The sequence below is a fragment of the Equus caballus genome, chromosome 29, assembly GCF_041296265.1.
Source record: "Equus caballus isolate H_3958 breed thoroughbred chromosome 29, TB-T2T, whole genome shotgun sequence".
Lineage (NCBI taxonomy): Eukaryota > Metazoa > Chordata > Mammalia > Perissodactyla > Equidae > Equus > Equus caballus.
In genome coordinates, this window is record NC_091712.1 from 18,890,912 (window position 1) to 18,906,915 (window position 16,004).

Sequence of the window (16,004 nt, forward strand, 5' to 3'; positions counted from 1 at the left end):
CCACGGCAAGATTAGAAATGGCAGGCGCTGCAGACACAGCCTCAGATCACGCAGAGCGGCCTGGGCTCACACAGCCAGCCCGGGCCACACTCATCAATCTCCTTTTGGGCCCACTGACTTATTCAGACTGCAGGTGTGTAGGCTTGTCTTCATCTTCATGGCTAAATAAAACCGTGAAAACTCTGGAGGAGTAGCAATATGGTGTCTTAAAGGCGACTGACGGGCACATCTGAGAAGCTCTGCAATATGATTTCTGACAGTTGTTTGGCATAATAAAAAGATCGCTAAACAGAACGAAGAAAAAACTTCAAAAATAGATGTGATTCTGGATGCGACTCTAGTGGCATCACGGAATTTCTGTTTAAATTTATCCGTAAAGGAAGTTCTATCAAAAGCAGGGCTGAGACAATAAAGTAGGCGGTCCTAACACATGGTGACTGACGTCAGATTTTCTTGGAGGGGTGTAGGAGTTAAGAAGGTGGAAAAATGTGAAAAGATGACTTTATCAACTGCTTGAATTTCCTCACAACGGCAATAATTATATTTTAAACTCTATTCAAGTTATTTAGCATAAATTCACCTTAGGCTTAAAATCAAAGAGCACATTTTCTACAACACACGCAGATCCTCTGGAAGGAGAAAAAAGAGAGGAGATTGGAAACACGCTGGGCAGCGGGGTGTGCGATGGGTTGTTGCACATGGGGATCCAAGTAGGACCATAGCAGCAGGGAGGGCCAAAGACACATATTGCATGGCTCCAGCTCCCGGCCTGTGGTGGCAAGCAAAGCAGAGCAGCTGGGAGGCTCCATAATTGTCAAAGCCATCACAACCGCCCCTCACTCCCCCATCCAAACCCCAGGCCCTGCAAACAGGCGCCAGTGGGCCAAAGTGTTGTCCTTAGCTTACTGAACCTGAGGGAAGAAACTCCTGAAGGCTCTCAGAGACACCTGCACACGTGGACGACATCCTGGGCAAAAGCCTCACCTGAGAGCACAAGGCCTGCGCTGTGTGTCACACAGTCCTCACAGCAAGTGGCTTCGAAGCTTCGAGAAAAAAGCATTTTCCTTCCATGGGCAGGATTAACAGCAGCAGCCGAGCCAGCATATTGGATACCGGGCATTTGCAGCCTGAACGCTCCCAGTTTTGACTATTTGTGAACAACCCCCAGTGCCTGTGACAGGTAAGAATTTGTTCTTCCACTGAGGCACAGAGCAGAACGGTATAGAGCAACGTTTGGGGGTGAGAGTGAGCCATTTAGCAAGTGAATGAGCTTAGCTTATGGCTTAGCATCTGCGTTTCAACTTAGGTTTTGCCATTTTTCTGCTCAGTGACTCTTGTGAGGCGCTATTGAAAAATAAAGTGTTCTGTTGCAGAAAAAGGTCTGTAAAGAAAGCCAACTACGTATGCTAATTTTGAAAGTGAAAAGAAGGCAAAATGTTCTAAGTGAACCATAGATTTTAGCCAGGAAATAGAAATTTTTGATGAATTAGAAAATAATGGAGAGGATATATCATAGAAGGAATTCAGAGTTTGCATATATGCCAAGGTCCCGGATGTCGAATCTACCATACTTCCCGAGTTTGAGATGTGAAAGAGCCGTGCTCTCGACATAGATACTGCAACCAAGTAATAAGAGGAATCTACCTTCAGCCAAAACTAAGATCTCACTCGTGATAGGTGTGGTTTAAATGTTGATAAAACCCACAGTCTCCTGATTTTCCATGTAGATCCCAATGCTGTACTCATTCCATGACAAATTTTTGGGGTCTACATACTAGTGTTGCTTACAAGCCCATTGTTTTCCACGTCTGGGCGCCAATATTGGTTTGGATAATTTGGAACTGGCATGTCAGTGAACTCGTTGGTGCATTCAGGTTGCCTGTGGAGAGGTGTGAGACAGACATAGGCCCACAGCTGGCACCCTTTGGAGCTGCAGAACAAACAGGAAGAAACTGGACCGTTTGCTGAGTCAATGATGAGCATCTGCTTATAGAGTTGCTTGGTGCCTTGCTCCTCTGAGTTCCTGCAAACACCTCCTGACCTCTAGTCCCTGTCTATAGCCCTCTTATATTATCAGGGCAGCATGCTGTTATTCAGGCCTTAACGCTAGCGGGCAGCACCGAAGCCAAGGGAACCCCAGGGATAGAGAACATCTTGGAGATTCAGCAAGTATTTGGAGTTCAAGGTTCTTTCATAAGCATCTCCCAAATAAATTCTAAACTCTTTGGTTGTGTAGAATATTGGTTTCTTCACAGTGCTTGCAATAAATAGGCCCTCACCTGAGAGCTCGGGCATCTCAGTATAGGGTTGGGGACGTCATGGGAGTCTGTCCTTCTTGCATAGCACTTTGCTAGGCCCATGAGACTTACTGAGTATGAGGTGATTGCTGCCGTGTGAAAGGAAGGAAGGTGATACTTCTTTGGGGGTTGCTACAGGAAGTTTTCGAGAACTTGCCTTCCTGGTTTGTCCTTACTCGTATTGAAGTCAAGATGAAAAATCATGAACTGCGGACTGGAGGGCTACTGTGAAATATGGGAGATACAAGGGAACAAGTCAGACTCCCAGGCACTGTGGGGTCACTGTCACCGCCCGAGGGGCTGTATAGAATATACCTTCTTGTCAAAGACAGATGAGCTTTACCGTTGCCTGCACTCTCTCTTATGGAGTCTTGCAGGGGGTGGATGGTGGTCTTAGGGAAAGAAATTGGTTCTTTTGTCTAAACTAAAGCACCATTCTTGCCTTTGTAAAGGCCAGCCACCCACTCCTACTTCAATTTCCTCTTGCCCACACACCTCACAGATTTAGCCTACCTGTTCTCTGTCATTTCACTACCCAACCTCCTGCCCGAACTTCTCTCTCCCTGATCTCGCTGACATGTGGGGTAGGTCCCCATCTTTTCCTCCTTCCAAGCTCTCTCTGAAACAAGCATACAAAGTTCCCTTTTGGAGTGCAGATAACATCTAGTCCTCACCACGGATCAGGTCCATTGTATGGGTAGGGTGTTGGACCCAGTGATTCAGATTTCAGTCCAGGGTAGACTCAGGCTGTTGCACCATAAACTAGAGCGTGGTTCTGAGTCCCTTTGATCATTTCTTCCATTTTCCTAGTATTTCCTATGGCCCTGGGGCAAACATTACGTCCATTCCCTGTCGGTGCGGGGTGGGGGGGCGGGGGGAGAGCATTTTGTTTGTTTTTTTGTTTTGTCCCATGGGGCCTTGGTCCTCCCATCTGTGCAATGAGATAGGTAGACCAGAAGATTTCTAAGTTAAAATCCTGCAAAATGCATCCTGGTAAACAGAGTGGCATTTCAGTTGTCTTGGGGGTCTTCCTGCCCCTCAGGCAGCAGTCGGAAGACCTCTCCTGAGGGAGCAGAGCCCTCTGCAAAGCAAGGATCAGCCCACTCTCAGGTAAGGAGCACTCTCAGTGGGGGCTGGTCCAGACCCTCTGCCAGGGGAGCGGGGAGCTTTCCAGGAAGCATGACTATGTGCACACCGCTGGGTCCCACCTGTACCCTGGCCTCTAGGGCCCGCTCCCACAAAGCAGGTGCTGGTGCTCTGTATCCCACCCATGGAGGAGGAAAGGCCTGCCCGGCTCCAGAGTATGGATCCCAGGAAGATAAAAACCAGAGAAAAACAACAGTGCTTGGGCTCCACGCGGAGCTGTGCCTGCTCCCCATCTCATCCCATTTCTGAGTTTGCGTCCCTGTCAGACCTGCTGTAACTTGGAACTTGGGGTTGTGCATTTAGTTCTCTTCTCATTTGCACTTCATATGTCCTGATGTCACAGCGTTTATTCTGCTGTGTTTTAATTATTACCTTACCTGTTGGTCTTCCAGGCCAGACTCTAAGCTCCTCTCAGGCAAGAACTGCATCTCACTCATTTTTGCATACCAAGTGCCTGGCACATGACAGCTGTGCAGAAAATATTTACAAGACGCTCAGGTCAGCAGCTGAGGTTCTCTAGGGGAGAAATCCTACAGAATCCTAAAACCCCAGCCTCACTTTATCCTGGGAGCAGTGGTAATAAAAAATGACCAAATGAGCAAAAGGCAGGCAGTTCTCATTCACCCTAGAGACTTTGTGCAGTTTTTTGTTTCTTTGTCTCTGTTCACTTATTTGTTTGTTTTCAAATAGAGTGGAGCTTCTCTCTAAAACTCTTGTCATGTAAAGTCAGCTGATCACAACAGTCAGAAAAAAATACTGCTGTGTTCCACTTTTTTTGCCTCGTCAGTAAAAGCCAAGGTTCAATGCACACAAGCCACGCAGTCACCAGAAGAGCTAGAGTGTGGAGAAGCTTCCAGAAAGACACAATTAGCCCGGACCATAAAGGTCTCCTCTCGCTGTCGCTCCTCCCCTGGCCTTCCCACCGCAAGAGGTGCCGGGAGATAGGAGAGCGTGCATTTGAGAGCAGAGCTGTGGAGGGCCGCCTCTGGGGGACACAGCCACCCAGCCTAGAGCTGGACACCTGCTCTGCCGCTAACCCCACCTCCCTGCGATGTTAGGGTTTCCCCATCTGTGAGACGTGGAAAAAGCTCCCTCCCTTACAGAGCTGATACAGGGATTAGTGATAACATATAAACGACTTTACGACTGTGATTATTACGGAAGTCTCTAGGCGCACACCACAGTCTCAAGCTGGCACATAATGAAAATCAAGGAGTCGCTAATGCATTATTCATCACACCTTGACATGACTTTTATATAACATTCAGCCAGAATGTTTTCGATCTGTTTCTTCTTCATTTGCTATTCTGAGCTCAGAACATAGGATAACTAGCTCATCAGTTCAACGAGCTGTTTTCTGTAAAAAATGAGCATCTATTTTTGCCAAGGTCTCGGGTTCCTGAGTGTGCCTGGCTTCCTGAGGTTGGGGTATGAACTGAGGAAGGCTCAGGTGTACCATGGAATTTCTGGAACAGATGATTAAGGCTGCATGTGACATGTGTCTATTTGGAGACACTGTGGGAAGGTGAATCAAGCAAGAGCTCAGATTTTCCAGTGAGCAACTGTGGCGTTTTAATTAGCTTTGAGTCTATTTCTCTGCTGGAAATAGCAGATCTCTGAGCGTTTCTTCAATAGCATTACAGTAATTATAACAATTCTGAAAGGAATAATTTACAGGATTATTTTTGTAAGCTTAGAGGAACAAGAAAGGCCACATCTAGCTCTGCATTTGGTACATGCCTGGAGTTACTGTCAGATAGATGTTTAAAAATATGAGTGACAATAGTATAGACCATTTGGTTTGTGCTCTCCATCAATGCTCTAATATTGAGCAATGGAACTTTTTGCCATAATAGAAATGTTCGGATTTGTGCTGTCTCATATGGAGGCCACTGCCCACATGCAGCCATCAAGCACTTGAAATATGGCAAGTGAGACTAAGACATGAATTTTTAACTTTAGTTAATGTTAACTAATTAAATTTAAATAGCTGCTGGTGGCTGGTGGCTAGTGGCTACTGCATTGGATAGCGCAGCTCTCAGGTACCAATTGGAGCTCACTCCAGCTGCCCTGACACTGGAACACCAGTGGGGCAGAGGAAGAAGCCTAAAGGCCCTGGCGAACCACGGAGCCCATGTGCTCAAGCTCAGCTGAAGCCTCTTGATTGGGCTCTCTGGTTTTCCATTCCACAGCAGATTGGAAGCAGCCATTGAGAGAGAGAGGCAGATAACAATGGCAGCAACTGGAAACAAAAATGAAAAAGGTTGAAAACAGGACTGTTAAGAGAAAAGCAGTCCAGGATTATTGGACAAGCAGTCTTTATACCTCAAAAGTATAGTAATCGATGCCTTGGACTGCTGAGAAAATGTTGAGTTCAGGGACATGAGCTTCAGGAAAAATAACAAGAAAATGAGCAGACTTCATCCATACGTTTGTCCACTGAAAGTGGTAAAAATATAAAGTTTTGGCACACAAATGGATGAGTATGGGTCATCTGGAGATTCCAGCTACTGATCATGTCTCATTCTTCCTGTAAGCAAGAAATCATCCTTCCCTATGATATCCTACTGCTCTGGGGATGAAACTCCAAATAGTTACCGTGACCCTCTGCACTGCCTGATGTAGCTTTGCCCGCTGCTCCTGCCTCAGTTCACCCCACTTCCCCTGACTCTTTGTTCTCCACTACGCTGGTCTTCCTTCTGTTTCCTGAAGGTGCCATGATCCTCCCTCCATAGGACTTAGTGTGTGCTGTAGCCTCTATCTAGAAGAATCCTTCCACCCAACCCCCATCCCTCTCGCCATCCGGATCCCAGCTCCAATGCCGCTCCTTGGAAGGCCTGCTTACACCTCTACCCCTCCCCACCCCATCCAGGCCTGGCTCCCTCGTTAGCCACTCTCCCATCTGGACTCCTTCCCCCAGAACACCTGCTTGAATATATATATTCATCACTGAGATTATCTGATTTATTCATTTGTAAATTCTAAGAAAGCGGCGATTGCTCTTGGCCTGATTCATTCACCTTTGTATCCCCAGTGCCCAGTTGACATTCAACAAATGTTAAATGAAAGAATGAATGAATTCTGGTTTGCTCATAAGATTTTAAGTATGACAACTGTCTTGCAATTCCTAACACTTTCACATCTTTTTATAAAGTCTCCTTCCGCTCTGGGATGACTCAGCTTCTCTTTAGTGCCATTCCAAAGTTCTTACTGTCCAATAGCTTCTTGTCATGAAATCTTCAACCTTAAAATTCCACCCACCTCTCCCTTATTTGCTCCACTTACCACATTCGCCCCCAAAACTTCCTGTTTCCTTTAAACCGTTGGATCTCCTGTTGGCAAGCTGAATTGCGTCTGTGGTTCTTTCCTTAAGGATGCGATTCCTGATTTTTTTTTTTTTTTTCACTGTTTCCTTCACTTGATTTTACTGATAGCCTCTGAACTCCTTGCTTACTTCCTTTCCGCCAGGACAGCTGCATTGTCTCTGAGATGTTTACCTTATCCTCTACCCCGTCTTTTTCTGTTATCTCTTCCATAGACTTCCTCTAAATTTATAATCTTTCTATTCCATATTCATTTGCTTTTAAAGAAAAGTATTAAAAAGTGGGGAACATGAAACCTACATGTATTCCAACTCTTCTCACCCCCTCCCTTCGAAACATAAAACAACACCACAAAAAAGAGGTCTCAGTTTCCAAAACCTTCAGGGGATTCCCAGCTTCCCATTTTCTGTCTAGTTTCATTTTTTTTCTAAACAAATCAGGGCTAAAAACTCCCATTAGTCCTATCCCATCTCCCTAAACCTAGTCAAGCAGTTATGCCTCAGGCTTCATTCTCTTTTTTCAGAATGAGCCTTCTTCACTGGTTAAGTGATTTTTCCTTTCTAATAGACCTTGTTTGCTATTAGCGCCCGTTAGTCAATTCCGGCTCTAGCGCCCTGTGGACAGCAGAGCAGAACTCTGCCCTGTCTTTCTGCACCATCCTCTCACCTTGTGGTGCTGTATCAGACATGCTCCACTGCTATTCACAGGGTTTCCACGATCAGTGTTTTCGGCAGTGGGTGGCAGGTCCTTCTCCCTAGTCTGTCTAGTCTGGAAGCTCTGCTAAAACGTGTCCACCATGGGTGACCCTGCTGGCTTTTGAAATACCTGTGGCACAGCTTTCAGCAACACACAGCCACCACATATGACACCAGACAGAGGGCTGGTGTGGTTCCCTGACCGGGAAACGAACCCGAGCCACAGAGGTGAGAGCACCGAATCTTAACCACCAGACCACCAGGACGGGCTATTAGACCTTATTTAGTACCAAATTCTTGATATAAATTACAATTCTCTTTAGCAAGTACTTATTGAACAAATACTGTGTGCCAGGCGCTGTGCTGGGGAAACAGCAATGAATAAGATAAAAGAAAAGCCCTCTGCTCATAAAAATTATATTCTATGGGAGACGTATGATAAACATATGAACAAACATATACAAAATAATTTTAGATAGTGAAAAGCTCTACAAATAACATTATATGATACGTGGTATATGCAGCGAAAAATATCTGACTCTATAGCTCCTCGCCCACAGGAACGTTGTGACAATTAAGTGAGCTAATGTGCGCATAACATCTAGAGGAGGGGTCATTATTCTTGGGGAAAATTGTGACTTTGTTTTTTAAACACAGAGTCCTGTCATAAATGTATTAAGAAATCTTGGTTTTATTATTACTTTTTTAGTGAAAGGGAAGATTATCCGCACAGGCACTCAGGAAATATTTATGGAGTGTCTATCACGGGCTAGGCACAGCCATCCGTGCAAAGTGTTGCAATGAAGAACAGACAAACCTGCGACATTCGGACTTTAAAAGCAGGACTGAAATCATGAGCTGACTCCGCTGTGGCTTTTGCCGGGGAAAGGCCAATCAGGCTGGAGGGTGAGCTGGTACAGCGCCCTTAGACCACTCTTGGCGACTCACCTCCCGTGTAGTCAGTGTCCCACAGCACTCTATGGTAGAGCCCTGGTTATTCTCTTGCCATGATATATAAAGGTGTATTGCAAGGATAGAGAAGCCAGTAACTCAGACTCTCAGACTTAGAGTTGGAAGGAACTTCACATGTCATATGTCTATTTCACAAATGCAGAAATACGCATATATATATTACACACACACACTTACATATACAGGTACACACGTATACATATATGTATATAAACATAAATATCCAGTTCTCTTCATCCCAAACCAGCCCTTTCTCTATTGTTACTGTAACGACCTACTGGCAATAACCACTTAGAGAGTCAACTTCTTAATTCAATTCAACCAACCTTTTCTACTGTTTGGTTATGTGCAAAATACTTTCGGAGGCATAAAAATGAACATGATCTGGTTTCAATTTTCCAGCAGTTTGCTGTATAACACAGGGGCGATAATTCAAAGAGAGGCGGGTAAGGGCTATGGTAGAGGCACAAAGTTTCATGGAAATGCGTAAAAAGAAGTTAATGCCAGCTTGACTAGTTCTGATTGGAACCAGCCTGCAAACAGAGAGGGGGAGGAAAGGGCATTAGGAATGAGGGCATCAGAAGCTAATTCACAGAGGCCTTGGGGCATAGGGCTCATTCAGGAAAAAGGAAATGATTTGAGGGGTCCTGGAGTGTAGGGCTCCCAAGGGCTGGAGGGGGCGGAGGTGGGAAGGGAGAGTGAAGCATCTTGTGGAGGAGGCGTGCATGCCATGCCCAAGGAGTCTTGGTTTCATCCAGTCACCATTCTGAGCAGAGGGGCAACTTCATTAGAACTGTGCTGTGAGATTAAACTCACAGGAGAGAGAAGAGAGGCAAGCTGGCAGTGGGCTGAAAAATGGCAGCTCAGTTCTGTTATTCACGTGTTACCTGTGATAATAATACTTCACATTGATTGAATGTGCTAAGAGCTGTGAGCACATTAGCTCACTTAATTGTCACAGCACTCCTGTGGGCTAGGAGCTTTTATTACTTTGATTTTACAGATCAGGAAACTGAAGCTTAGAGAGTTAGTGCTAGAAAGAGGCAGACTGGAGAACCAACCAGGTCAATTTTATTCCTAAATCCACCCTCTTCACTGAGGGACAACATTCCCCTCTATCGCTAACTCCAGTTGGCGATGTTTTTGTTGAGGGGGAACAAGGGGAGAGGTGAAAGTAATTTTTAGACATCCCTGCTATGACTGGTATTGAGAAGGATGATAAGGAGACAAAAGCTGAGCCTGACTGTGCTTGTCACCAGCCCTGCACTGTGGGTGACATTTAACCTCCAAGGGGCTCCTGCTGGCAATTTTCTGGCCCAATTCCTCACCTTCAGTTTGCATGTGCTGAAATCAGACTATATAATTTTATTATTAATTTAGGAAAATCAAGGATCAGGAAGGTAAACCTGTTGTAAAATAATTCACGCAGCACTTTTTCAAAGCCTAATGCCAGTGGGAGAGTTGTTTCATTTTTATCATCTGCCGTTATACATTAACATTAACGTTACTGCTTTCGACAAATAGAAAAGAGCAAAGGCTCGTTTTACAATGTATGTGCAAAAACTCAGAACGGTGATTTGACATCCTCTATGCTGAAATGGTTCAGACCCAACATTAACCTTCTGTGAACTTCTCTAATCGTTTCTTTCCTAGTGGCAACATTGGGGAAGAAACACACCACTTCCTGAGGACAAACGTCCTGGGCACTAAGACTCCAACCAGTATTTCATTTCCACCACAATTCTAGAACAATAGAACCATCGTTGTAGATGACGCTTGAAACATCACCTATCATTTTAAAGAGATGTTCTGCAACAGGGAAGGGTACATCATGAAAAGCAAGTGCACACTCTAGGATTTTGTCACTGGGAAACCTGAAGTTGCGCAAAAGGTTAATTTGGATGAACACAAGGCTGTAGATCTTTGAGATTGAATGCCTTGCAAGGTGCCCATTCTCCTATTGACTTCTTGGTTATTATGCTCCTGGCTGGACATGCTAAGGAGATGCCGCCAGCTCAGAGGTGAGGAGGCCACAGCCGTGTGTGCGGAGCCCTCCCCACCTGCCCTCACAGCCCCTGTTTTCTCCACACTTCGCTTCTGTGATCACTTCCCGTCCCCAGGGCAGTCCTACCTCTTTATTGAGACCGGAGAAGCGAAACAGGGTCTCAGATGCCCCTCCCGGGGGGACCATCAGTGGGCTTGCAGTGAGCGTATATTTGTTACATGAATAAGTATGTAAATTAATGATGGAATGAAATTAGAAAACACAGCATCCAAAGAAGTCAGTCCTGAAGTCTCATCATTTTGGAATGAACAAGAAACTCTCATCTGCTCTTTGGTTGCATAAGGGACAACTTTCTGAAAACTTTAAAAAAGTTTTTTGGCCATAGTATTTAATAAAATATGCACCTCTATTCTGGTATGCCCTTCTTCCACCTAGGATACCTTAGTCAGTAGCTTATGTTCCAGAAACATGTCAAGAGCCCTATCTTGTGATGAGTGGCCGCAGATGGGGAGCAGCAATCGTGGAGTGTCAGCCCCGTGCATTTGGCTCTCAGAAGTTCTCTCTTTATTCAGGCTCAGAGCTGGAGAAGTATTAGCATCCAGAATTATGCCTGAGGGTCACTGCTTTGCAATGCGGAGGTGAAAATTTTATTAGAAAAACTCCAGTTTGGGGACGATACTATACGCTCAAAGTGAGAGGCCCACAGGTATGTGCCCCATAGCCCTGCCTTCAGTTCCTTTGTATGAGCCCCCAACTTGGTATCCACAGCCAGAAAGGAAAGGCAGCAGCCATCGTCCCCTCTCCAGAGATTTCACAGAGCCCGTGGGAGGAGATTTCCACCACTAAATGTTCTTCCTCAAGTCAAAGTTTTCCAGGCTCAGTAATAACGCCTTCTTCATAAACACATATTCCAGCCTACACTTCCTTCCCTCTCTCTCTCTCTCTCTCACCCTCTCCGTCTCCCTACTCTCTCTTCCTTTCCTTTCTTGTTCGCCCTCTTGTCCGTGTGCTCCCTCACCTCCTTCCTCCCTTGGGCTCCAGCATCTCCCTGTTCTGGCTTTCTCCCCATTTCCCTTTCCTCTCGCTCCTCTTTCCTTCACTCACTCCTCTTCGTCCACCCAACCCCTCACCATAGAAATGTTTCTGTGTTTGGTGTCTCTCTCTTCCCCACCTCTCTCAGAAACTTGACCCAGTCTCCGAATTTCACTGATTTCCTTGACGCTTCTCTTTCGCCTTTCAAACCAGGATCTCCAGTCTGGTCTCCTCAAGTCCTGGTCTCCCCTTTAAGCTCCAGGGCTGTGTCTGCCACCACACCCTGGATGTGTCTACTCAGCTCCCTTGTTGTCTTTTCCAATTCAACATAAAACAAGCCTCTCCTGTCCCCTCTCGCAAATAGATTCTTTCTCCCAACTTCCTTTTATAGTTAATGGTACCACCACTTTCCCAACTCTCCGAGTTCAAAATCTGAGGTTACCTTCATTGACTCCTCAGCCAGTCACCTAGCCTTAATGATAGTTCTTTAAATACCTCCCTCTTCTTTATTCCTCCCACTCTGCTTTCCTTGCTGTTGCCTTCGCTCAGGCTCTCATTACCTCAAACCTTGGTTATCTCTATAAGCATCTGGCTGCTCCAGCCTCTCTCCCCATAAACCAAGGGGTGGATGGGTGGCGGAAGGCACTATGATCCTTTTGCCTTAACAACATGGCCTGGGGGCAGGGAATGTGGGGAGGGACTGACGTGTGGACCGGTTGTGGCTCTCCCCTCCGTTGATCCACCTGCAGGAAGGGGAGGCCTAAGCCTGGGGGTGGGGGAATAAACATCTAATTCCATCTTCAAATATTCTGCAAATATATACTGGGTCCATACAATACCAAACCCTGTCCTAGAAACTGAGACACAATGATGAACAAAACAGACATAGTCCCTGTCCTCATGGAGCTTAGTCACAGGAGGAGACAGATAGTAAATAAATAAAGGCGCAATGTGACAGGAAGTGATAGATCATAGGACTTATGTATAAAGAAAAATAGAGCTACATAAAGTGCATAAAAAGTGAACAGGTCAAATGGCCAACAAACACATGAACAAACGCTCAAGGTCATCAGAGAAATGCAAATCAAAATCACAATGACATACCACTTCACACCCACTAGGATGGCTGTAATAAAAAAAATAGAAAATAACAAATGTTAGCAAGGATGTGGAGAACTCGAAACTCTCATACTCTGCTGATGGGAAGGCAAAATGGTGCAGCTGCTGTGGGAAACTGTTTGGCATTCCTCAAAAAGCTAAACATAGTTACCATATGACCCAGCAATTCCTCTCCTACATATTCACCCAAGGGAATTGAAAACACGTGTTCCAACAAAAATTTGTGCAAGAGTGTTCATAGCCGCACTATTCACAATAGTCATAAGGTGAGAACAACTCAAAGGTCCATCAAGTGATGGATGGATAAAGAAAATGTGGTGGATGCGTACAATGGAATATCATTCAGCCCGAAAAAGAGATAAAGTACTGAGTCATGCTCCATCATGGGTGAACCTCAAAAACATAAGCTAAGTGAAAGCAGCCAGATACAAGAGGCTGTATATTGTATGATTCCATTTACATGAAATGTCCAGAATAGGCAAATCCATAGAGACAGGAAGCAGATCAGTGGTCGCAGGAGCGGGGGATGGCGGAATGGGGAATGACCTCTTAATGGGTATAGGATTTCATTTTGGGATGGTGAAAATGTTCTGGAACTAGATGATGCTGATGATTGCACAGTATTATAAATGCACTAAATACCACTTAATTGTACACTTTTAAAATGGTTAAAAGGGTAAATTTTATGTTGAGTATATTTCACCACAATAAAAAAAGAAGAAAGTGAGGGTGGTCATGGAGTTGCTCCTTGAATGGGAGGGTTAAGGAAGCCTCTCAGATGAGGTGAGCTCTGGACGGAGGCCTGAGGCAGGAGGGTTGAGACTGACAGTGACCCAGGCAGAGAGCCTTCCAGGTAGGGGGGTTCAGGGGGATGGGTTGGGGACAGACAGCGCTGAGCAGGATTCATCATGATCTGACTCCACTTTCCTTACTTCACTCCTCAGTCCAGAAGCACAAACGGCTCCTTCTGGGCTCAACCCCTCCGCCTCTTTTAACCCACCACTTTCCTTCCTGCCTCTCATCAGGGCACACATTGCTGCACTGTCCTCCAGACACACTGGCCCCTTCCACCCTGACCCCCACCTGCGGAATGGCTCCTTCCAGCCATTTGGACACCACACGGCCCTTTGGGGCCCAGCCCAGGGACCACTTCTTCTGGGGCACATTTTCTGCTGCCTGTCTGAGCAGGAGGACTGGCCCCAGACTGAGAGTTGAGCACTGAGCCTGCCATCCATCAGCCTTGAGGCAGGACACTCAGCGCTTCAGGAAGCTTCTATTTCCCCATCTGTACAATGAGCACTGTTGAGAGAATGGGGTGATTGCAAAGTGCCTCGCTTAGGACGTGCTGCACAGCAAGCTCTCAGGAAGAGCAGTCGTATTGTTACGTCAGCCTTTCCTGTAATCTGAGGTTTGAAATGTGGCACTTCATTTTATACTATAATATTTGGTAATTATTTACTGAATATAGACAGGAGTCAAAATACATGGTAAACACCTTACAACGATGCTATTTATATTCCTGGTGACAACCCTTCCCCAACCCTGGTGAGTATTCCAATATCAAACATATAGAATGAACTTGAAGAAAAGCTTGACTGACCAACGACTGATGGATTGATGGATTCATTTGGCTCTAGCATCAAATAAGAATGGACCTTTCTTCACATTAAAACTTTAAAGGAAACATAAAGATCTCTGGGGGAGGGGAGAGACACACACACAATTGGCAAATGAACACCTGGTCCAGCTAGGGTGAGATACACCAAAAGATTTCACAGGCACAAATGTTTGCAAAAAAAAAAAAACACTGCACAACTGAGCAAAGACCCAGAGGAGTGGAGGCGAGTTTTTCAGAAAAATAAAAATACACTCACTCTACAAATGAGCCGTTCTTTTATTTCTAGAGGTCATAGTTACGCGTGTTCAAAGAAAATGCTAATACATTTTACACATAGATGTAAGACAAATCTTTAATGATCTATCACTGGAGAAAGGCATGAACTTAAAAATATGAAAATATGTGATAGTAGAGCTCTATTTCCCAAAAATTTAGAAGTGGGCTATAAGTAAATAGATTGATAGAGTGGCACCCAATTTCTTGAGGAGAAAGTGGCAAGAAAAAGAGAAGCAGTTCAGCTTTTTTAGATAAGAAGATATGATGCCAAGATAGGGGTGAGAACCACTCCCGTGTGAGCTGGTCACGTGACGAGCCGCCCAAAACTGCACCCGAGAGCGAACGAGACCGCCCGACTCTGGTTTCCCACCTTGGCGACCTGTGGACACCAAAGGCAGTCTCGTTGCCCCACCCGGCGGATCCCTTCCGCGTACACCCAGCCCTTTCTCCACCAACAGAGAATTGCCACTGAGCTTTCTTTCTGTGAGATTCTGGGTTTCATCACTTTATTCCTCTTTCAGAGAAACAGACACAAACCCTGTTCAACGGTAAAAAGCCAGAAAGCAGCTGGCTTCTTCCAACGTTCACAGACACAATTTTCTTAATCATCTTTTCAACAAAACCACGAAAAAGGAAAGAAAATGTTTACCTGATGAGATCCCTGATTTCTTCATGGGAGTCTAAAATGGGATATTTAAAAAGCCACTCAAATGCATCTTCTGAGAGTTCCTTAAATCCAAAATCTGCCTCCGACAGCAGCTCTGAGCATGAGCTCTGAATAGAGGCTGTGTGTTATTTTAACCACAAGGTTTCTAGTCAGCCGGGAGGAGAGATGGAAATGAGGCACCTTGGCAAGAGGAGTCGCCCATCCACCTCCAGCACGACGAGCTCGCAGATCTGATGTAAGAGCTCAGGGACATTTGAAGAACCCTCAAACCAACTTTTCCTAAACCAGAGGTTAAATAACTGTGGAAAATTCCAAAGGAGTAAGATAAGACACTTATGGTCTTTTCTAAAAAAAGACACGTTGGTATGCCCTGTCTGATACTGTCTGAAGGGAGGCCCAGCACGGAGCTGGCCTGGGGAGTCCCGGGCCTCCGGCAGGAGAAAGTGACACCTGTGGATGGATAGCTCTGCTCCTCAAGGAAAGGAGCTCGTCTGGGAGTTAAAAATGCAGAATGACAAAAGAGCGTGACCCAGTCAAATCTTTTGTGTGACAACAAAATCAGTGTCAAGAGAATCCATAGAAAGTTCTAGGGTAAGGCAATAGCTACTCTAGAGTATGTTATTATGGAAGATTAATGTGTGTGTGAGTGTGTGAGAGAGTGTAAGCATGTGTGTGTGAATGTGTGTGAATGTGTGAGTGTGAAAGAGTATGAATGTGTGAGTATGTGTGTGAACGTGTGTATATGACTGAGAGTGTGAATGTGTGTGAGTGTATGAGTGAATGTGTGTGTATGAATGAGAGTATGTGAATGTGTGTAAGTGCAGGTGTGTGTGTATGAGTGTGAATGTGTGTTT

General features: G+C 45.4%; 1 protein-coding gene across 1 annotated transcript in view; it reads right to left on the reverse strand.

The window, feature by feature from the left end:
- The window catches only part of JCAD (junctional cadherin 5 associated), a 79,580-nt gene extending 64,164 nt beyond the window's left edge, over positions 1 to 15,416 (reverse strand). Inside the window, exon 1 of the mRNA XM_023632270.2 lies at positions 15,133 to 15,416. The gene's annotated coding sequence lies outside the window, so the exon portion shown is untranslated. The remainder of the gene's footprint in view (positions 1 to 15,132) is intronic.
- Between the last annotated feature and the right edge of the window lie 588 nt (positions 15,417 to 16,004).